Source organism: Thermobia domestica, chromosome 2 (assembly GCF_964235325.1).
Source record: "Thermobia domestica chromosome 2, izTheDome1.hap1.1, whole genome shotgun sequence".
Taxonomy (NCBI): domain Eukaryota; kingdom Metazoa; phylum Arthropoda; class Insecta; order Zygentoma; family Lepismatidae; genus Thermobia; species Thermobia domestica.
Window position 1 is genome coordinate 296,272,546 of NC_137455.1, and position 24,515 is coordinate 296,297,060.

Below are 24,515 nucleotides of genomic sequence, written 5' to 3' on the forward strand. Positions count from 1 at the left end.
GAGTTCATGGGATGCACCTATAAACAATAAAATTATAAGAAAAAATAGTCTAAAATAAAAAAAAAATAATGAGGAGACAATCATGCAACTAATATCACGCTCTAAATTAGGTTTGAAATTAATATTGAAAAACAAGAAGGTGAATTAAAAAAGAAACTACTTTCATAAATAACCAGTTGAAGCATGAAATTAACATGTGAACAATTGTTAGATATAAATAATCTTTGGAGCAAACATCAAACCAATAAAATAATAAGAATATATTTGTCCAAGAATAACAATAGTGTACGTCATGCTGCAATTATGTGGACGATTGAGGATTATTTAATCGTGGAAGCACAAAAATATGAATCTAATACATGGGATTATTTAATGAAAGCCAAAGAATAACGATTTAACAGAAGGTAAATGATATACTGTTCTCTATCTTAAATAAAGGTTACATGCAATGTGTTCGTCACGGAATATTATTTATTCATTCATTCATTTGCCTGTTTCGTTAGCTTACAAAGCATGAGAAATTCTCATGTAAGCATTACAGTTGTCCAAAAAAAAAAAAAAAAAAAAAACAATATTGTCAAGTACCAGAGGTATACATCATGCATCTTTCTAAAATACAAAATCACACAAATAGTATATATTAAGTATAAAAACATGACAATTTACATCTAATTAGGTAACTGTTTGTACCACACCAGGCATGTACTCACGGGTAAGTATCTGGAATTAGTCCCAGAAGCGACAGTCCTATTAGCGACAGGAACTGTTATTTGTCCTATGTGCGACCGATTCATTTACATTGAGATGATGGAAGATGATATGATTCCTTCTCCTAAAATATGTTTGCCTCTGGCGCTATTAGCTCTGGAACAACCTTGGTATGAAATATGTACGTGCCAGTGATACTGTTCGTCGACTATATTTTTCCTCTACTGTGAGTGCAAATAAAACTTATTTTAATTTTGAGTTAAATTTGACATAAAACATATCAAACAACTTAACGAGACAACATTGATTTTCCATGAAAAGCATATCCCTATGTAATTATTGAAAATCCAGTTGTAATATCCCCTTTCTTCAAAAGCTCTGTTTTCTGTACTTAATTTGATTCAAATCTAATTACTCACTAAGCATAGTAATATATTTTATTTTGAAAAACTTAAACGTGTAACAGTTTCTCCAACTATCTACTTTTTAGACTTCCTAAGACTCTATGAATAAAATGAAAAAAACAATAACAACACTCTAAACAATCCAAAAGGTAAACAAACTCTTTAAACTACCTTCCCCCCTATTGTAAGCTACTAAAACGTAAACTAATTGCTTAATTTGCCTTCCTCCCTTGTTTTGACTTATACATAACAGCTTGTCGTGTAGCAATCTGAAATTATCCCTTATAACCAGATAACCAGACGAACTGTTAAGTCCTGCGAGAGATTTGCAACTTGTGTAATAATTTCTTCGAATACACCGTGTTTTTAGATTTCTTTGATATAATCAAATGGTGAACACCTTTCTTCCATGGGCGCCCGATGGGAAGGCAGGGATCGCCCTCCTGGCTCACAAAAATGTATACGTAATATAGCAAACCACGTATATGAAATACCAGATATACCAGACGTGATACAGCAACCATGGAGATGCACCTCCCTAGAAAATTTTCTTCGGGCGCCCCTACCTCTTTCTTTCTTATGCCATAAACATATTCAATCTAAACGTATGCTCCGTATCATTTTAACATGAAAATTTTAATTACGTATATTAGAATCATAGACATTACTCTAAATATTTAGTTAGTTTTCCCCTTGATAGTCAATGTATTCATAGAAATTAATTCAAAAATATAATATTAGGAAAAACGTATAAAAGATTGTTAATGTAATGAGAGTATTCTCACGTATTAAATTCAGGTAGAGCGAAATTTTTCATAGTACATGTTGTTCGGTTCTAAATAACAGCATGAATCAAGTTAAAGAAGAGAGAACCTTATTTTCTTCCATTATCTTAGTATGAACGAATCGGTGACTCATAGGGCAGTTAACAGATCGAATCGGTCGCTCATAGGACAGTTAACAGTTCCTGTCGCTAATAGGAGTGTCGCAAATGGGAAGACACCAGTATCTGTTACCAAGTCTTCAGTTAAAGAGTCATTTAAATATTCTTTAATTGTATAATAGCACTTTTCAGTGAGTAGATTATATAAAGTCTTACCAAGAATGGAAACATTGGTAATATTTTTCAAGTACAGAGGAAGTTTATTATACAATCTGACACAATTCATGTACACGGTTTCGCTTATATTAGCATATTTTTGATGCATCACAAATATGTCACTACCCTGTCTTGTATTATGGCTATGAACATTTTTGTTAAAGATAATAAGATGCTTGTTTTTCACAGTAAAAAGAATAGATTTATAGATGTATAAGCTGAGAAGTGTTAAAATTTTTGCTTCTCTGAAAACCTTTTTACATTTCGATTTTGTGGGTAACCCAAAAATTATTCTAATCGCTTTCTTTTGCAATCGGAAAGTGCTTAAACTATTTTCAGCAGATCCCCAGTGTATTATACCGAAGTTAATTAATGAATTAAACTTGGCGTAGTAAAAGCTAAGAAGTGCTTCTCTCGATACAGTACCTTGAAGTTTGTATAAGGCAAAACATACGCTACTTAGTTTCTTGTTTAAAGTGGAGATATGAGCAGACCATGAAAGATCATCACTTATGATTACACTTAAAAGCTTTGTTATGCAAGAATATTGGAGTAGGTTAGAAGAATATTTTTATTCTAGGTAATATACGCGGTTTTCCTGGAAAATGAAAGTGTAAGAGAATCGACTTATCATGATTTATAATTAACCTATTCGCTGTTAACCATTTTACTAATTTGTCCGTAAAAATGTCAGATTTCCTCTCAACTTCTTCTATTGATTATCCTGATATTATCATACTGATGTCATCAGCATATAGAATACATTTTGCTGGATGCATAAATTCTAACAAGTCATTTATATATATCAGGAAGAGAATAGGACCCAAAATGGAACCTTGAGGAACACCTCTGATTACAGTTGATAAAGACGAAGAAGTGCATTACTTAGCGCATACTGTTTTAGTTATATAATAGGCATTCTTTGAAAGTGTTCATATTAATTCTATCGCTTTGAGTACAAGAATTTCTAACTCAGACCAAATGTTTACATGTATGTAAGAACAAATAACAAAAACATAGGAAGTAGATTCTTGTATCTTTCCATAATACAATATGTAGTACTAATATAGACCAGTTCATTGTGTTGTACGTGGCGGTAATTATGGCTTAAGTTTAGAGTTACCCCTCCAGTTTCAAACCTACAAAAAGGCAACTAAAACATTAAATATTGTTATAGAGTGAGTGATTTTAGATATTGGTATGAAGAAGAAATTAACAAGGATTATATGAAAAACAAATAGGTCTATCACAGTGCAATTCGAAGCAGGTTATGTAAATTCATTTATTTCATTCAAACGTTAAAAAATTCATAGAATAAGGATGTGATACAAGAGTTGTCAGCTGCTCTTCACGCTGAAATTAAGTAACGTGAGTGGAGACGGTAGTGCCGCCACTCAAAGGAGTTAAGTACCACGAACTACTAAAAGCAAGAACGAATTAAATCATTCAGAGCGCGTGAGAGTGATTAAATCAGCCAATGATACAATTAGCTAAAACCAGTAGCAGACGATGCAGTTAGTTACGACTCTAGCCGACAGTATTGTTGATGTCACTTTTGTTGCATTATGGGACAGATTTGAATTTCAGTTGAGTATATACTGAGTGGTGTATCAGGGTGATCAGTGTTAAAATGTAATGCAAGATTTTACTTTAGATAATTCAAATTTACTCAATTGTTGGACTTCTTAGAAGTTTGTTTAATTGGTTTCATCATTGCAACATAACAAAACCTAAAATAATTGAACAATACGACATCAAATATGCTCTACTACGTATAAAGTAAAATCAGCTCTTGTTATAAAAGAATTGCCAAAAATAAATATTATCAAATTTAACATATCAATAACATAATCAATATTAGAAACATACATACACTATGTGATCAAAAGTATCCGGACACCCCCAAAACATACGTTTTCATATTAAATGCATTGTGCTGCCACCTACTGCCAGGTACTCATTATCAGCGACCTCAGTAATCATTAGACATCGTGAGAAAGCAGAATGGGGCGCTCCGCGGAACTCACGGACTTCGAACGTGGTCAGGTAATTGGGTGTCACTTGTGTCAGAAGTCTGTGTGCGAGATTTCCACTTATAGGCCCACTGTGTCTGATGTCATAGTGAAGTGGAAACGTGAAGGGACACGTATAGCACAAAAGCGTACAGGCCGACCTCGTCTGTTGACTGACAGAGACCGCCGACACTTGAAGAGGGTTGTAAAGTGTAATAGGCAGATATCCACAGGAATTCCAAACTGCATCAGTATCCACTCCAAGTACTATGACAGTTAGGCGTGAGGTGAGAAAACTTGGATTTCATGGTCGAGCGGCTGCTCATAAGCCACACATCACGCAGATAAATGTCAAACGACGCCTCGCTTAGTGTAAGAAGCGTTAACATTGGACGATTTGAAGGTGGAAAAACGTGTGGAGTGACGAATCACGGTACACAATGTGGCGATCCGATGGCAGGGTGTGGGTATGGCGAATGCCCAGTGAACGCCATTTGTCAGCGTATGTAGTGCCAACAGTAAAATTCGGAGGTGGTGATGTTATGGTGTGGTCGTGCTTTTCTTGGAGGAGCTTGCACCCCTTGTTTTGCGTGACACTCTCACAGCGCAGACCTACGTTGATGTTTTAAGCAACTTCTTGCTTCCCGCTGTTGAAGAGCAATTCGGAGATGGCGATTGCATCTTTCAACACGATCGAGCACCTGTTCATACTGCACGGCCTGTGGCGGAGTGGTTACACGACCATAACATCTCTGCAATGAACTGGCCTGCACAGAGCCCTGACTTGCGCCCTATAGAACATCTTTGTTATGTTTTGGAATGCCGACTTCGTGCCAGGCCTCACCGACCTACATCGTCATCTCTCCTCAGTTCAGCATTCCGTGAAGAATGGGCTGCCATTTCCCAAGAAACATTCCAGCACCTTATTTAAATTATCCCTGCAAGAGTGAAAGCTATCGTCAAGGCTAAGGGTGGGTCATCTCTATATTGCATTCCAGCACTACCGATGGAGGGCGCCACACACTTGTAAGTCATTTTCAGCCATGTGTCCGGTTACTTTTGATCACATAGTGCATATTTGTATGTTTTCTTGATGTACGAACAACCTAGGGTTAAGTGCCATAGATGGCGGCCCCGAATTACAAAATTTACGGAGAAATAAACCAATCAGACGAAGTATCAGCATGATAGTAACAAAACAGGTAATGAAGGTCATCAGTGTACGATGTCCGTCGGCGTACGGTGTACAAATCTCTAACTCTTTCTGCGATTGCACATCCTTGCCTGTCTGCTACTATTAAATTTTTTCGTTTGCTTCCATTACGCTTTGCACTACTTTTTGGAACATTTTTTCACAAGCAATTTTACTTGCTTGTACATTCATTTGTTTAACATTAGCTACATTGTTAATTTCTACATTTGAACAACTAAATAGCCTTGCACTGTCAGTTTTATGCATCGATTTACGTGATGTACTTAATTTCATTCGGTCATTTTGTGTTATGTGATTGTCAAAAATTTTTAATCTATTCCACATAGTTATTGGTGATAGACTTTATGATGGATTCTTTGTAATGTTAACACCATTCACCACATTTATATAAGTGCGATCATTTGAGCCTTGTACTGTAGCATAGTCATGTAACTCAGTGTTTACCAATTCAGCATTTTGTTTTAGATTGTTCACATCTTCAAGAAGTATTTGGATTATTTCATCTTTGGTAGCAAGTTCGGATTTTAATTGAACACATTGATAGCATACTGAGTATCAGCTTCAGGTCTCACCTGTTTATTATTTTTACATTTACCACTGCACGGGTGTTTACTGAATCATAGTTTTTCACTTTTATGAGACAATTAGAACACAGAGAACTACATGTATTGCAATTTGCTTTACATGTTTTGCAGAATATTGCCAAAATATTAGTTTTCGCTCCAACTTGTTGATGTACCTTATCTCTATCATCCATCATGATTATTATTATAGTATTTCACTTGCTCTCTTGAACGATACCTCGCGATACCCAAGGATGTTATAAAATAGAGGATCTGCTCGTATGTATCTTCATCCTATTAGGTAACTGAATGACCGCCATATATGTTGCCTCAAAACATCGTGATCTTCATATGTCTGCCGTTTATCTTTATTTAAGTCGTTGCTTGAGATTTATATTATACAGTACCAGTACAATGGTTACATGCTGCACGTATGGATGTACAAATAGGAGTGAGAAAAAATTACCCTAAATAATCTTTCATAGGTAAGAAGATCACCAATACGTATGGCTATGATATATGGCTTCACGATTTTGTGGTATGGGCAGATCCTCTATTTTATAACATCCTTGGTGATACCTCCACGTGTTGTCACCAACCGCAATGCATCCTGGGAAAAATGATGGCAGAAAGACGACCCGCTCGGGAGAGTAATACTCCCGCAAGTACGTTTTTTCGCGCGCTACTCTAGACAGCTGTTTTACGCATTATCCTTGTCAGTTGTTTTAAGTTGGTCACAAACTCTATATCATTTAGTACAAAGGGAACAAAACGACCCTTTCATCACGGAATATAAGGGCAACAAAACGAGCCCTGCGGGGCTTCTAACCCGTTCCTACTACTACTACTACTTATCTGCACAAAAGTAAGTAAATCACATTTTTGAGCATTATTTTCGTATTATTTTAATTTAGAAAGTGTTATAAAAATGTAAAAAATAACTTTCCTCGGGCCGGGTTTGAACTCACGCCAAAAGAGATTTTCGTTACTAGCATATAGCGCTAGCACACTTTTTTTCGACCGTGACAGGATTCGAACCTGCAATCTTCGGATCCGAAGTCCGACGCCTTATCCGTTTTTTTTAACTGATTTATTGACAGCTTAACAATACATTTGTGCAATTAAAAAAAAACTACATATTGTACAACAGAACTACTGATCAAAATACCGCCCTAAGTTATGAGGGGGAAACAAAAACTTCAAATAATTAGCAAAAAATCCATAATAAGAAGGAACATTTTGACATTTGACATGCGCACCGTACATAAACAATTTGTATTGGTATTCTCAATAATCTACATGAGTAACCAGATAGTACACCGTATAAGCACACAACCAGAGAATCGAATTTTGTTTAGACTGCGGCATATAGCAAAAATCAGGAAGATGTAATAAAGTATCTGGGAATGCTTGAATTCCACAGTGGCATAGATATCCTAACATGGCCCGTAATAAATGCCATATTGTTAAAACCTTAGAACACGTCGTGAGACGATGTTGAGAATCATCTTCTTGTCCACAAGAGTGACATACGTTGTTTGCAAGTAAGTTAATGCGTGAAGGAAGGAGATTTCTGATACAGTTTACAATACCATTTTGTGAAATACAGAACATAACACTTTAAACGGATATTGATCAAATTAAGACCTCCACTCTCCTTCCTTTTACATAATATTGAATAAGGCACACGAAAGATTTGCCCTTTCCAAATATACCAAAGACTCAAAGATTGAATTTGACGGAGACTATCTTCCGGAGCAGGCAAAATTTGGGCAACATGCCATAATTTTGCATAAATATAGCTATGACAAATCCAGATTCGTTGTTCCAAATTAAATGGTCGAAAACGAATATCCTGACAAAGTAACTTCTTATTAGTGACCACTCTCTTCCAATTAGAAATAATCATTGAGGAAACATTTGGGTGGTAGACTATACCTAATATAGAGACTTGCGACACAACAGATATAGTAGTCGGCAGATAAGTCGGAGTTGTAACACCAAACTTTAAAAATTTACATTTATGTATATTTGGACTAGCTCCAGCAGATGTTCTAAAATGAGCCATAACCTGCATAACTTGTTGATAATCCTCTTTTGAACGGATAATGACACTAATGTCATCTGCATAAGATCGCAATGCAACTTTAGTGCCGTTCATTGGAATTCCAGTAAGCTGGCGATCGAGTTCCGTAATAAGAGGCAGGAGATATATACTAAACAAAACCGACGACAAGGGGTCTCCTTGGCGTATGGACTTACGAATTGGAAATGCTGGTGTCAAGAAACTATTGACTTGAAGTCTAGAAGCTGCATATAAAAACAGGGTTTGGACTTGTTGAATGAATTTCTGAGGTAACCCTATATGTTGCATAACATGAAATAAATAGGAATGTCGCACATTATCAAAAGCTTGACAGAGGTCTAAACTCAGTAAACCACCCATAGTACCAGTGGTATCAAACCAAGCAACTGTGTCGCGGAAGTCCATTAGAACATCTAACATTTTCTTACCAATACTAAAGCCACTTTGGGCGTCATGCGGTAGATCAGGCATGAAAGGGTGCAATCTACGAGCAAGACATTTCGCAATAATTTTGTAATCACAGTTGAGTAATGTAATAGGGCGGTAATCACTCAACACCTAGGGTTTATCTTTCTTCGGTATTAAAACAATGACCCCCGTAGCAAATGTGGCAGACACCTGACCCGTCTCTAGAATATAATGAGCGACTTCAAGAAAGTCCGAGGGAATAATATCCCAATAACATTGATACAAAGCATACGGAAGTCCGTCAACTCCTGGACTACTCAATGTACTACAAGATTTAACTACTTGGTGGATTTCGTTCATTGTATATGGTTGGGTCAAGAGGTGTGTTTCAGAGGTAGGAAAATTCACTTGAAGCAGAGGAAATGGCGGATCAGACTGAGTAGGATCAGGTATGTCATTAAATTTATTTTGGTATTCGGAGAGTATATAAGCCGCTATATCAGGTTGCTTCTGAAGGACATTCGCATCCCCTGTATGAAGAGAAGGAATACTGAGACGTTCTCGTCGGCGAGTTTCTTTTATATGTTGGTGCATGGATAACCTTTCGTGTGGAATCGTCAGAGGATCACGTCTTCTTGCCGTAAACCCTTCTAAGTTTTTTCGTTGCAAATTTAAAACTTTCGCTTTAAAAAATTGCAATCTTTGATATTGATCTGGAAGATCATTCCTGTGACTCAATTCTTGGAGACATTTGTGATAAAATTGCAAAGTAGGGGTAGTCTGTATAGCCTGATCTTGTGCGATGCGCATAAAGAAGGTTTTGATATTGGGTTTAACCATTTTCTCCCACCAATTAAGAATAGAGTTGAAGTGGGGCTTACGTTCACACCATTTAATCCAACAGTTACGGAAGTTTTCTTTAACTTCAGGTAAATCTAACAAAGAAGAGTTTAATTTCCAATAAGATTTACCCATTAACTTTCGTGGTACATCATAAGGGATCCATATTTGTACTGCAAAATGATCGGAAAAAGAATTACCACGCACATCATACATCACTTGTGGTGTACACAACCTATCACTAAAATAAAATCTGTCTATTCTACTCTTAGTACTATTACTACGGACATACGTGTACAAATGGTCTTTCTTTTTAAAAATAGCAACATCCTGTAACCTAAGTCCATCGACTAAATATCGCAATTCAGGACTATAACTAGTGTCTCCTGTGGCATCTTTTCCAGGTCGAATAATACAATTATAGTCTCCCCCAAAAATTACATGATCATATGTCAATTAAACATATATACTAATGTTTCATTAAAAAATATCTTACGTTCATTTATTTTATTATGTCCACTAGGAGAATATATATTAAGAAATAATATTTTGTTCCAAAGAAAACCAATAGCACGGCCATCTGGTGTCATGCGCAACTGAGAAATCTCAAATTCGTGCTTGATCAAAATTGCAGTACCTCTCCGGTTCACTCCAAAATTTACATAAGATTTATAACCAGTGAGATAAGCAAAATTATCTTCAACTACCTCTTGCAAAAAAATAATTCCGGGATCGTGGTCAAATATAAACTGTTTAAACAATTGACGTTTCGTTTCCGAACTCATGCCATTAACATTAACAGTAACACAACTCAATAAAGACATAAATAAACACAGTAAACTTAGTAAACCAAGTAAATACAGTAAACACAAGGCAACCTTAACACTCATTTCCTGTTAAATGTAAACAACTAAAGGAAAACGAAGTATTCAGGTATTTACAGACGCCGTTTCAGAACAGTCCATATTGCTTGGCTGATTATCACCCGCATTTAATTACTTTTGTGAGGCAGTACTATTATTTTGCAGATGAAGCGCACTTTGTTGACGTGTCCGTCTTTTTGGCGATGCATTATCATGTCTTTTATTCTCTAATTTCGAACGTTTAATTTTCGGTTGGCTAGATCGTAGTAACGGAAAATCATCATTACTATCGATGTCAGCGTCCTTGAGAAGGTCAGAGTTATTATCGTTTGTATCATTTTGAAGCACACAAGAAGCCTCTGGTTGCTTTCTATCAACACTCCCCGTTGTTGTTGTTGTTGAAATTAATTGACCTTCAGTTACCTCGATCTGAGCGAGTTCCGCGGGAGAAACACCAGCTACTTCCTCTGGTGTTACGTCAGCTGTTTCTGCCTGTGTTTGGTTCTCAAAACCTTCGCTTGTAGCTACAGGTCGAACATCATTAGAACTGAATTGAATTTCTTCCTTCGTTACATGTAATTCACTGTCCATAGTACTAGATTGGATGGCAGAGGGGGAGGTACAGGCACTTGACGGGGAATAGTAGGGGGTATAGGCAACACAGTAGGGCGAGAATTTAAAGGACAATTAGAGCGTTCATGTAATTCTGAATGACACCGTTGGCAAGTTTTAGACTGTCCTTCATAAATAATATGACCTTGATATTTTGAAAACATCACAAATGATGGATGATAGAATGTTTCGCTTAAGCTGGACACTGGCAAGATAAATGCCATTATTTACAGTATATCGATATTGTCTAGACCATGCATCAGGTGTAACACTTAACACATTACCATAGGCACTTAAAGTCGTCTGAATACAAGGAATCGAAGTCTCCGGGGGCAAATTAAATATGCGTAACACTTTCACTTCTAAAGTAGCATCATTTACCAATACTTTAGCAACGGCTCCATTATTATATTTGAAAGTGAGTTCACCATTAGCGTCGCGAAGAATCTGCTGCATTCGAGTTTTCCGCACTAATTTTAAATAAACACAACGTTGGGTTGTCGGAATTTGAATAGCAGCGATTTCGTCTTCTTGCAAATGAAAAGTTTCAAAAATCCAATCATGCAACTCAAAAGCACTAGGTTTCTGTGCGCCATTTTCAAATAGAAATTGAATCGTATTTACACGATTCATTTTACTTCACTTTTATAGGCCAAAAGAATAAACCACGTACCTGCAATACACAGGAGCAATAAGCTCAGAAAATTATTAATAACAGTACGTCTCACTAACTTTCCTATGCAACACAGTAAGAACAGTCTTCCGAGAACTCTTCCCCACGTCCGCACTCGTCTTGCTCGGCCACGAGGACCGACAACAACAATCGTCTGAATTCTGGTATTTGAATGCAACATGGCAAGACATAGATAACGCCAACCAATCAGAACTGTGTTTTTCGTTCCTACTTCCTGGAGCATTACTCACCTGAGCTAGTCCTGCAGAAAGGCTGAATCGAGAGTCCCCTGAAAACAATCAATGCAAAGATTGCCAGCTCTTGCTGATTGATTCTTTTTAAATTATGGAAGATTCTACCAAATTCTATATTAATTTTCTTCGTTGTTGTATGTTAAATGATAGCCAAAAATATTATTATTACTTATATAGTAAACGGTACTTTTATTTCTTATATTCTCAGTACTTAATTTAAATGTTTACTGAATTGCTTGTTATTTCTGGAGTTTCTTCTCTCCTCCTTCTGCCATCAGTTGACTATGTATGGAATGAGGACACTCTGCTCTCGCATTGCCACAGACTAACGCAAGCCAAAATACAACCAAGGTACGGGAGGCAGCCATATTGAGTCTAAAGCAAATATAAACATTTGCTACGTCGCAAATATATTTAACATAAATAATATGACAGAAATGGGTCCGTCATGAGGTAAAATCTATTATTGCAATGCTTAACTGATTGCACAAAATCTTTTCTTGCTATCTGTAGTGTTTTGCTCTATACTGGTTATTATAAAAACAAGAAATTGTTTATTTCTTCCACTTCTGATTTCAAAACACCGCCGTCAATGAATTATATTCCTATTCTTTTACTCTCTACATTCGGGTCAAAATTGATGGAGACCTATCACGTAGTTCTGAAGATTTTTTATCTTCCCGGACGGACTCATAAGCACTGTTAAACTAAACTCCTAGAAAAAAATTCTTAACCGTGCAAATTATTTTTCAATCATTTATTTCGTCTTTTTAGTCATACATAGGGACACGAATTTTTTGCACTAAGAATTTGAAAATTTCGCGTTTCGTTTTTTATATAAATACTAGGTGCTGTCCAGAATTTTCGGGACTGGTGCTGGCATCTGGAAAGTAGTGGTAGTAGTAGAGCTTTGCACCGATATCTGGTGAAAGAGTGCACCGTTTCATGCAGCTGGGTTGATATGTTGAGTTTTCACAGTGCTTTTCATGATACTCTGTGTGTGGTGTGTAGCAATTTTACGATGGATCCGAGAATAGAACAGCGCGTGTGTATCAAATTCTGTGAAATCTCGGGAAAAGCGCTACAGAGACCTTTGCAATGATTCAACAAGTGTTTGGGAAACACAGCATGAGCCGTACGCGTGTGTTTGAGTGACATGCTTGGTTCAGGGTCGGCCGTACAGATATCGAAGACGATGCCCTCACTGGAAGGCCGTAAGCCGCACAACGCCAGACATTGTTGCCAAACTTCAACAACTGGTTCGTTGGGATCGACGTCGAACCATTCACGACTTTGCTGATAAAGTGGGAATTGGTTACGGGACATACCAACGAATTTTGGCTGTTGAATTTGGCATGCATCGTGTGGCAGTTCGCACGGAGCTTCGTCAGACCGCATCTGATGATCCAACCTTCTTGTAATCGGTTATCAACGGCGACGAGAGCTGAAAAGCAAGTTGAAAGACCGCCGGTTCGACACGCTGGAGAGGATTCAAGAAGCATCGCTGGCGGTGCTAAACATCCTCAAAGAACAGGACTTCCAGGATACGTTTGTTGAAGTTTGGCAACAATGTCGGGCGTTATGCGGCTTGTAGCGCCCCAGAGGGCCCTAATCCCTGGAAAGCCACAGCTAAGTTTAACGCCCAGTGCCAGAGCACCGAGTTAATAGGTATACGAAAGGGGTCGCCACCTGTGAACTGCTGTGAACACAGGAATGAATTAAAACATAACACAAAACAGATAGAGGATAAACCTGCGCCAAAGAGATCCTAAGAATGCAATAAAACAAAAATACAACGGTAAACGAATCCAACCTATGCGATACTGTCACCTATACACTCTACGAGTGCATAGAGAACAGCCCTTTTCTTGCGTCATGATTTCCTTACCTGATAGTAAACCAAAATCTTAATTACCAAAGATACACTCGTGAGGTTTGGTTTCTCTAAATATAAAGAGTGGGATTATATGGGTTGTAACGTTTATTTAATTATATATATATATATATATATATATATATATATATATATATATATATATATATATATATATATATATATATATATATCTTTCCACAAGTAAAATTATTTAATAAGTATAGTGCACGTAAAACTTGAATACTGTTATTTTCTTGCATTGAGACTAGAATCAACAAAAACAAAGTCTTATGACTTTTGAACGTGTGCAGATATGCAGCAAAACAGGCTTTTGCTATGTATTGAGAAAGCTAAACATACTGCACGTATAAGTAAATATACAAAGAACACACATATAAAACAATAGAATATTATACTAATCAATTTACCATGGTTTTTAGTACACACGTAAACAAAATAGCTCGAGCACTTTGACTTTGAGAACCTCGACTAGTCGGATGGACATAGAATTGGATAGGACATAGTTATCTTTGAACATCATACATAACTGACTTAATACTAAAAGACAAATTGACCTTTCAAAAGAAACATCATGCCATATTAATGTTACTCGTAGTAAACGCATGATTCAATAAGGTGGACAGCAGGTGGACAATCGCCAATCGCGGCAATAATTAACAGTGTGACACACTATAATAATTGACATTGTTACATACTATAAGATAGACCCATGTAATCAATCTACTGTAGACCAAGAATGCGGCTGGGATACCTTCAGACAGAGGTTAAGAAAAAAAAGAACTGGAGAGGGAACAACATGACTTCCGCGGAGAATTGAATTAGCTGTGAAATAGCTAGTATAACCCAAGAGGACAACAGAAGGAACCAACTTATGCTAAGTGGCCAAGCAAACTTTGAATGGACAAGGTTCCACACAATGCCAAATCACATGGTGAACTAAAAAGAAGACCTATATCCCAACACCATTCGTAACTGCTTCGACTTTTGTTGATCACAATGACTAACTAGCGTAAAATGTTCTATGTAACACAACGTGAGCTAAACCCACTGCTGAAAAGCAGATGAGCTCTATAAACGAAGATATACCAAAAATAAGTTGACCATGGAGTATCACTACATCCTGTTATTCCTCCATGTTCTGGCGGGGTACCCAGTATTCTTTGCGCGCGACCGCGAGCATGATGTTTCTACAGGGTTGCAAACTACAATTATATTACAAGATGTGTCTTGTAAATTACACTAGTATTACAATTCTAGTCAGGTTATGTAGGGGCGTTACAACCCGCCCTGGTTGAAGAAAAAAAACTTTGCACAAACAGTTTTTTTATAAGTACGTATTTACTAAGAGTTCCTGGCGTTTTTCCAGAGAACAGTTGAACAATTTAACATTATCCAAATTATGAGCGCCAATCCATTCGTTATTTAAATTTACCAAACTTACTGCATTATTTTCCACAGCTATGACCAAAAATGGACCTAAATATTTCAAGAAAAATTTGCTAATGGTCTTATCTATTATAGAACTATGCTTTTGATTCTTTGCAAAAACAAGATCACCAATTTTGATTTCAATACCTTTGGTTTTAACCTTAGAATTGTTTTTTCTAAGACTCTTCCTAGTATTTAACAATACTGACTGATGTCTAAACTTATGGTCTACTTCACCAAACTCTGAAGGCCAATCTAATTCTTTCTTGAAGTTATCTAGAGCTGAAAAATTTAGAAAAAGCTCTGAGGGAGCGTATCCTGTAGCAAGAGACACAGAGTTATTTAATAATGACTGAACCTCTGACAATTTTTGACTCCATTGAGTATGATCCTTATTGATAAACACTCGTAACAAGCGAGAAACTTCTGAATGATACCTTTCCACAGGATTGGATTTAGGATTGTACGGACTTAATAACAAGTGCTGAATGCCATTCCAGCGACAAAAACGACGCCATAAACAACAAACGAACTGTGCTCCCCTATCAGTGATGAGTTCCTGGGGAATCGGCTAATGGTAAAATTACCTTTTAGTAAAGATAGAAATAATTTCTTTGGCATTAGCACTCCTTACTGGATACAACGCAAGAAATTTACTATAAACATCTAAGATAGATAATATGTATGAATAAGAGTTACTTTTTGGTAAACGCCCTATGAGATCTACACTTAATTTACAATGTGGGCGGTCTGCCTCGACATGACAAATTTGATGTATTTTAGCTTGAGAGCGTGGTTAAGTTGCGGCACAAATTTCACAATCATTTACAAATTTAGCAATATCACGCGTCATATTCGGCCAGTAGAAAAGCTTTTTACAATACAGGTAACATTTCATGGAACCAAAATGTGCTTCCTTGTGAATTTCGTCAATTACTACATGCACTAGACTTTTAGGAATAATTAATTTCCAGACATTAGCTTGCTTAATGTATACTAAATTCAAATGTTTACAATAATTTGAGTTACCTTCTTCCAATTTAGTCAAACATTTACTAACAAAAGCATCATTTTGCTGTTCTTTAGACATTAGCTGTAAAAAAGAAGATTGTGTTAAATTTCGAAATACAACATTCACCATATACATAGTATCACCAGATTCATCCTCATCAGGAGGATTACGTGTAATGACGTCAGCGATGTAGTTCTCACCAAAGGACAGGTGTTCGAATTGCAAATTATAATCCTGCAGCTTTAATAACAATCTAGTTGTTCTAGAGTCTAGATTACGTATGGTCTTTAAATGTGTTATGGCCTTGTTGTCTGTATGGACAACAGTTTCTCTATCAAGAATATAATCTGCAAACCTCTCACAGAGAAATACTACAACTAACAATTCTGTTTGGAAAATAGACAATGACATTTCAGTAGGTTTAATGCGTCTACTAGCATAAGAAATTACTCTAAATTCGTCACCTTCGTACTGGCCAATGTATCCGCCAATGGCTATGGCAGAGGAATCTGAAAAAATGTGAAAAGTTTTACTCATGTCAGGCAATGCTAAGGCAGGAGGAGAAATTAACTCTCGCTTCAGTAACTCAAAAGCTTCCACTTGCTTTGGACCAAATTGAAATTTCACTTCCTTACGTAGGAGATGCACTAAATCTTCAGTTAACTCGGCGTAGTTGTTAATGAACTTGCGACGCCAATTAGCTATTCCCCAAAAATTGACGTAATTGTTTACGAGTTCTTGGCACAGGAAAATTTCTGATAGTTTCGTTGAGCTTAGGGTTAACTTTAACTTCTCGGCCAGATATGATATGTCCTAGAAATAACAGTTCAGGGAACAAAAATCTACATTTACTAAAATTTAGAGAAAAGTTCAATTTGTTTAAAGTGTACAGGATAAATTCTAGGTGCTCGAAGTGCTGATTTATAGAGGGTGAAAAACAAAGGAGATCATCCAAATAACATGAGACAAAACGCTTTGTGGACAGGTTTAAAATGCTGTTCATGACGAACTGGAACAAACTAGTGGCGGATTTTAGTCCCATCACCAGATAACGAAAGCAATATTGCCTTCCTTCAAATAAGTAAGCTGTCTTCTCTTAGGACTCTTCTTCCAAGGGTAGACAGTAACATCCATCCTTACAGTCGAAGGAGGAGAACACAACAGAACCTTTGAGGCGAGCCAAAATGTCTTGTATGGGCTCCACGCGCACATTAGCAGTTATTACCTTTCTATTCAAGTGTCTCAAATCTAGCGTGGGCCTGATGGACTGCTTTTCTGCCTTGTAGACACAGTGCATAGGGTTTAAATACGGCGACAATCTTTCTTCGATCACTCCCCATTCAAGCCACTTCTGCAAGAGTTTCGTGAATGGTTCTCGCATTGAGTAGGCTATTGGGTACGGCTTACACACTACTGGCTCTTCATCGGTAAGCTCGATCTTTAGAGGTTTTATCTTCACTGGTCTAGGCCGCTCGGAGAATAACTCTCTGTAACGAATTAGTAAATCGGCTAACCTGGACTTAACGTCCTCAGCTAAATCAGTTCTAGACAAGATGGTGTCTCGAATTTCACTCACTGGCACTAAATAATCGTCTTCTTCGTTTACTTCTTGTATTAAAGGTTCCGGTTCCACTGAACTTATCCATAAGGAGTTCATGTTCAACTTCGCTGGCTTACCATTGAGATCTTTGAAGGTGAGAATGCGGTTAGAAAAGTCTACGAAACAACTATATTTATTCAAGAAAGGAGTTCCCAGGAGAACGTCTGATTTCATACCTTCCACAATGAAGAAAGAAACTTCGAGAACATGACCAGAGAATTCTAGATACAAAGTATTTTGACCTTTAACTCGGTGTTTGTTATCACCCACAAAAGCTTGCAAAGTTACATGCTTAGCCGGAACTAGCTTGGCAGTAGGCAACACTTTTACGATTCTTTTAAACTTATCATAACTCAATAGGTTAGCTTCACAACCACTATCGATTATGCAGGATAGAGATAAACCGGCTATTTGGCCTGACAGATAAGGTGATCTTATGAAAGCACTATTTTCACTACCACTGTCGTGTGAATTTTCATTCAAGATAAAGAGAACTTGTAGAGGAGACTGAGTAAACCATGTACCGTTGGTTCTATTAAATAACATAGCTTCTGGCCGCTGACAACAATCTTGGCGGGCTCCAGGCGACCAATCAGGAGTCTGCCCTGTTAATTTAAAGCTGCATTACATTGAGCATAAGGCTCAGAAACAGTTTGTGGATTTACACCCATACTTTCATGGTTGTTCCTAAAGTTAGGACAATGACTACAATTACAACAAGATGATGTAGGTTCAGCCTGCTCACAAGAAATTCCTGACTGATTATTGGTGTTTCTGGTAAAACCATTATTAATGTTGCGATTTCTAACGTTAACCCTTCTAACGTTGCGATTATTCTGTCTAGCTTGAAAACCATTATTACCTTGTTTATTGCTAAAATTATTACTACTATTGTTATTATTACGATTACCAAAGCCAAACCTTCTTCTGTTATTACGCCTAAAATTAACATTATTGTTATTACTATTGCTATTGTTATTACCAGTAGGATTATTGCCTAAGTAATCCTTCACATTGGCATATCCCACTCGAGCCCATTTCTCTTTAGTAGTTACCTTATTTTCAGAATTAGAATTTGTACCAGAACTACCTTTTTCATTATTATTTTCATTAATCATGGTAGTGGCAAGGTTAACATCAAAATGCACATTGCGTTTCTTACTTTTACTAGGAGGGTCGTTATCATTACCTGCTTTACGCTTGAAACTAAATGACTCTAAAGACACTAAAGGACTGTTTAGCAGCTTAGTTTTATCGGGTACCTCTAATCTCATCAAACGCTCGGCGAGCTCAGAAACAGAAGTGATTTCCACTTGACTTAAGGTAAATTGATATTCTGGAGGTAGTGTGTCAATCAGATAATCCACTAACTCTGTTTGTGACATATTATTCTTAAGCATTCTCAAACCTTTGGAAAGTTTCCATACAAACTCAGAAGCTTTTCCATGAATGCTGGGGTTGTACTTAGTAGACAACAAATATCTCCACTGAGCCCTACAGACTTTTGGATTTAGATACAGCGACAAGAAAAGACGTTTAAAGTCATGATATGAATGAATTTGATCTGAGACCTGCGAGATCCAACAAGCAGCGGAGTCCTTCATGGCTCTCATGACAACTAATACCAGATATTCGGGATCAAGATTCAACAACTTGAAATTCTGCTCCAATTATTGCAAGAAATCAAGTGGGGAAATTTCCAACACACTCCCTGTAAACTCAGGAAAATGACTCAAGTCTGACAAACGCAAAGACTTTAAACCATGACGATTATTATTATTGCCATTAATGCTAGACAATGGACAACCATTGGACAAGAATGAGGGGACATCTGGCTCCAAGGTGGAAGTTCTTGGGTAGGCAGAGTCACCACGACCTACACTGACTGACGAGATACAAGGCAAGTCATTCCTTGATTTAAGATTTTGAGAAATAAAAGGGTTGAATAAATTATTTCGCTCATAACCAGTAAAACTATCAGCCCTCCGACCATCCAAACCTTTGTCACGACTAGACTGAGAATGAGTACAATGACTATGAGAAGATGCCATGAGAAGATGCAGTAGAAACACAACTAACATTATTAAAGAAATGCTGTACTTGGGACAGATTGACCTTGGCAGGGCGAAAACAAGAAGTGGTGGTTAGTGAAGTAGCTCCAATCAAGGGACTAGAAACAACCACTGGAATTTCAGAATGACTACTACCTTCGCAAGTACTAGGATTAACAAGACCTAAAAATCTTTCAAAGTCTGTGAAGTGTCTACGCTCTACATTAACAGCCCCAGAATTGAACTGGTTACCTTGTTCTTCCACTTCTTCGTTATAATCTTGATCAAAAAGGCTATCAACCTTCTCCTTCAGGGCTTCCAGGTCATCTCTTAACCCTATACAAGAGCTGCTGGCCTGATGGATTTCTTTAACTTGGGTAGGCAAAGCTTCCAATTGACGTTTACACATACTATTGTCTCTTAAGCAATTAAGTAAGGTTTCTTCTTGAGAGGCTAAATTCTCATTTACTATTTCTATCTGATGATTCAGTTCAGCGGTATTGTTCTCTAATTGATTGCTCAATGCTGCAATACAAGCATCCTGCTCTTTGATGTGACGATCCACGGTGTCCTTCAGCTCCGACATTTCCTTTTCTACTACTTCGGATATTTTATTGATCACTGTTGCCTTAACCTGAGAAACTACTTCGGTTACAGCTGATTTTAATTGGGAAGTTTCTTTAACTACATCTGACCTTAGCTGCGATGTTTCTTCCGTTACAACCACTTTTAGTTGGGAAGTTTCGTTGGCCACATCCACCCGTAGCTGTGCGGTTTCCTCAATCACCTTTAACTTTAGTTGTATTGCTTCTTCGGTTACAACCACCTTAATGGAATCTATTTGGGCGGTGAGCTGCGCTAGGAACTCAGAAAAATTAGAAGCAATACCAATTTCACTACTACTTCCGCTTTGACTTTTCTCTACCAAAGATCTAGAATTTAAGTCCTCATTTTCAATGGTATCGTCTACTACGTCGGGAGATTGTACCAAACATGAATTACAATCCCACGAAACATTGGGCGTGCCCTTCTCGGCAAAAGCTTCCTCACTTAATCCTGAACATTGCTTATAGTACCAAGTATTACAGGAAGTACACTCTAATAAAGTGCCTGAATGGCCACACGAGCTTGGTCCTCTTAGACTTGTTCATTTTGGCACCAAAAGTTTAACACATGCACTAAAATTAAAAGAATACACTGAAAAATAGTTTGTCTGACGTTAAACACTCAAATAACTTTTACTTCACTGATATATAATGCGGGTCTCCAACCCAATCCGACACCGTCAACCAAGAGCACTTTGCACTTCACTTACAATGAAAGTTGATTTAAAGTGACTAGGTTTTTTTTAGGAAATATTCAGTGATGATGGTATCCATCTTTGGAACTTAAGAAACATACAAGATATACAAGATACCGATAAGCAAAAATTGTAACACAATACCGACAAGATCCTACATAGAGGAGTAAAAATAGAAATCACTAGAACACAAGAAAAATCAAACGCTACCAGCTGATATCCTGGCGATTAGGTCGCCAAAAACGATTAAACCGCTGTAGCGCCCCAGAGGGCCCTAATCCCTGGAAAGCCACAGCTAAGTTTAACGCCCAGTGCCAGAGCACCGAGTTAATAGGTATACGAAAGGGGTCGCCACCTGTGAACTGCTGTGAACACAGGAATGAATTAAAACATAACACAAAACAGATAGAGGATAAACCTGCGCCAAAGAGATCCTAAGAATGCAATAAAACAAAAATACAACGGTAAACGAATCCAACCTATGCGATACTGTCACCTATACACTCTACGAGTGCATAGAGAACAGCCCTTTTCTTGCGTCATGATTTCCTTACCTGATAGTAAACCAAAATCTTAATTACCAAAGATACACTCGTGAGGTTTGGTTTCTCTAAATATAAAGAGTGGGATTATATGGGTTGTAACGTTTATTTAATTATATATATATATATATATATATATATATATATATATATATATATATATATATATATATATATTTTCCACAAGTAAAATTATTTAATAAGTATCGTGCACGTAAAACTGGAATAATGTTATTTTCTTGCATTGAGACTAGAATCAACAAAAATAAAGTCTTATGACTTTTGAACGTGTGCAGATATGCAGCAAAACAGGCTTTTGCTATGTATTGAGAAAGCTAAACATACTGCATGTATAAGTAAATATACAAAGAACACACATATAAAACAATAGAATATTATACTAATCAATTTACCATGGTTTTTAGTACACACGTAAACAAAATAGCTCGAGCACTTTGACTTTGAGAACCTCGACTAGTCGGGTGGACATAGAATTGGATAGGACATAGTTATCTTTGAACATCATACATAACTGACTTAATACTAAAAGACAAATTGACCTTTCAAAAGAAACATCATGCCATATTAATGTTACTCGTAGTAAACGCATGATTCAATAAGGTGGAAAGCAGGTGGACAATCGCCAATCGCGGCAATAATTAACAGTGTGACACACTATAATAATTGACATTGTTACATACTATAAGATAGACCCATGTAATCAATCTACTGTAGACCAAGAATGCGGCTGGGATACCTTCAGACAGAGGTTAAGAAAAAAAAGAACTGGAGAGGGAACAACATGACTTCCGCGGAGAATTGAATTAGCTGTGAAATAGCTAGTATAACCCAAGAGGACAACAGAAGGAACCAACTTATGCTAAGTGGCCAAGCAAACTTTAAATGGCTAAGATACGCTCGTGGCTTAGCGGCGATGATCACAAACGACAACTATTAACCATGTGCATTATCTTACTCGAATGATGTTTATAACACAACTAAGGCTCCCGTAAGTTAAGAATAATTGTCTGAAAAGACAATATTTAAATAATGTACGTGCAAATCCACAAATGGGTGCAATACGTACTCGAAATGAAAATAAATCATTAGAAATGTCGATGAATTCTGTACGAAGCAGAAAAACTGGCCAGCTGCGAGGGCAGGCGCATATCCTTTGGGTACTTACCCTAACTGCAGACAATAGATAAATATACTTCACTATTATTTTCTTAGATGCACTTGCTACACAAATGAGCAACATATTTAGGAAAGAAAAAGAATTGCACGAGACACACGAACTAATGCATCACTCACATACACAATATAATGATCTTGGGCAAATTAATGAATCATTATTACGATGTTGATCCTCTTGACTACCCATGGCTGAAATCGGTTTGTAGGAAGATGTTCTCATCGTAAATAACCTCCTCCGGGCAGGGCGAAGCCGGCGACACATCCACTTCCTGGATAGTAGTGGGTAATTCGGATGATATGGTGGCTACACACTGGCTTAATGTGATCCACATGCATAACATATGTAGTAAGTACAAACATTGGGTTATCAAAACAAAAATCAAGGTTGGCTACTTCAGCTAGCACATTGCAGAAACACACACACACACAAAAAAAAAAGTGTCCGAGTAAATTCAATGGCATGGAACTATATACATTCAAGGCACAAAGCCATCTCTCACTTAAATGACATCTTGCTTCATCTTCACTTTTCTGCTACGTAAAGGGATTGAAGTGTTCAGATTGATTATACGGTTACATAAGCACAAGCTGCTGAGAGGTGAATTCATGGTTTTAATGATGGTATAAAGAGAGTATATGAACCCTGACTGGTTACCATACATGTTACATTGGCTGCTTCCTAAGAACACATTCACAAAATTAGCTTGTCCCTGTTGTACTGACAATAAGATCCGTGGACTTCCATAGTTGAGAACAGAATTGATGTGAGCTAATGGTGAAGGCAGATAGAATACTTAGTCATCGTGTTACTTAGTTGACGAAGTGGATGGGTTGGGGGCCACTGACGGAAGCTTAACTATGCATGACGAAAATTAAATTATGCTGAAAACTGAGTTTATATGCTATTAATGGCATAATGACAAATTCACACTACGACTATCACAGTAGATGCTAAAATATGCTTCACTGGAATCACAACACAAGACTGTGACAAGCTTCCACACAATGGCAAATCACATGGTGAACTAAAAAGAAGACCTATATCCCAACACCATTCGTAACTGCTTCGATTTTTGTTGATCACAATGACTAACTAGCGTAAAATGTTCTATGTAACACAACGTGAGCTAAACCCACTGCTGAAAAGCAGATGAGCTCTATAAACGAAGATATACCAAAAATAAGTTGACCATGGAGTATCACTACATCCTGTTATTCCTCCATGTTCTGGCGGGGTACCCAGAATTCTTTGCGCGCGACCGCGAGCATGATGTTTCTACAGGGTTGCAAACTACAATTATATTACAAGATGTGTCTTGTAAATTACACTAGTATTACAATTCTAGTCAGGTTATGTAGGGGCGTTACAGGCTAACGGGCCTTCCAGTGTGGGCATCGTCTTCGATATCTGTACGGCCGGCCCTGAACTGAGCATGCCACTCAAACACACGCATACGGCTCATGTTGTGTTTTTCAAACACTTGTTGAATCATTGCAAAGGCCTCTGTAGCACTTTTCTAGAGATACGCACAGAATTTTATACACACGCGCTGTTCTATTCTCGGATTCATTGTAAAATCGCCACACACCACACACACACAGTATCATGGAAAGCACGGTGAAAACTCAACACATCAACCCAGCTGCATGAAACTGTGCACTCTCACTCATCAGATAGGCTAGTCTTGCCACTTATCGGTGCAAAGCGCTACTACCAGTACTTTCCAAATGGCATCACCAGTCCTGAAAATTC

The 24,515-nt window shown here is 37.4% G+C and overlaps 1 protein-coding gene across 1 annotated transcript in view; it reads left to right on the forward strand.

The window, feature by feature from the left end:
- The first annotated feature begins 224 nt into the window (after positions 1 to 224).
- The window catches only part of LOC145678598 (aminopeptidase N-like), a 210,131-nt gene continuing 185,840 nt past the window's right edge, over positions 225 to 24,515 (forward strand). The window contains exon 1 of the mRNA XM_081748941.1: positions 225 to 404. The gene's annotated coding sequence lies outside the window, so the exon portion shown is untranslated. The remainder of the gene's footprint in view (positions 405 to 24,515) is intronic.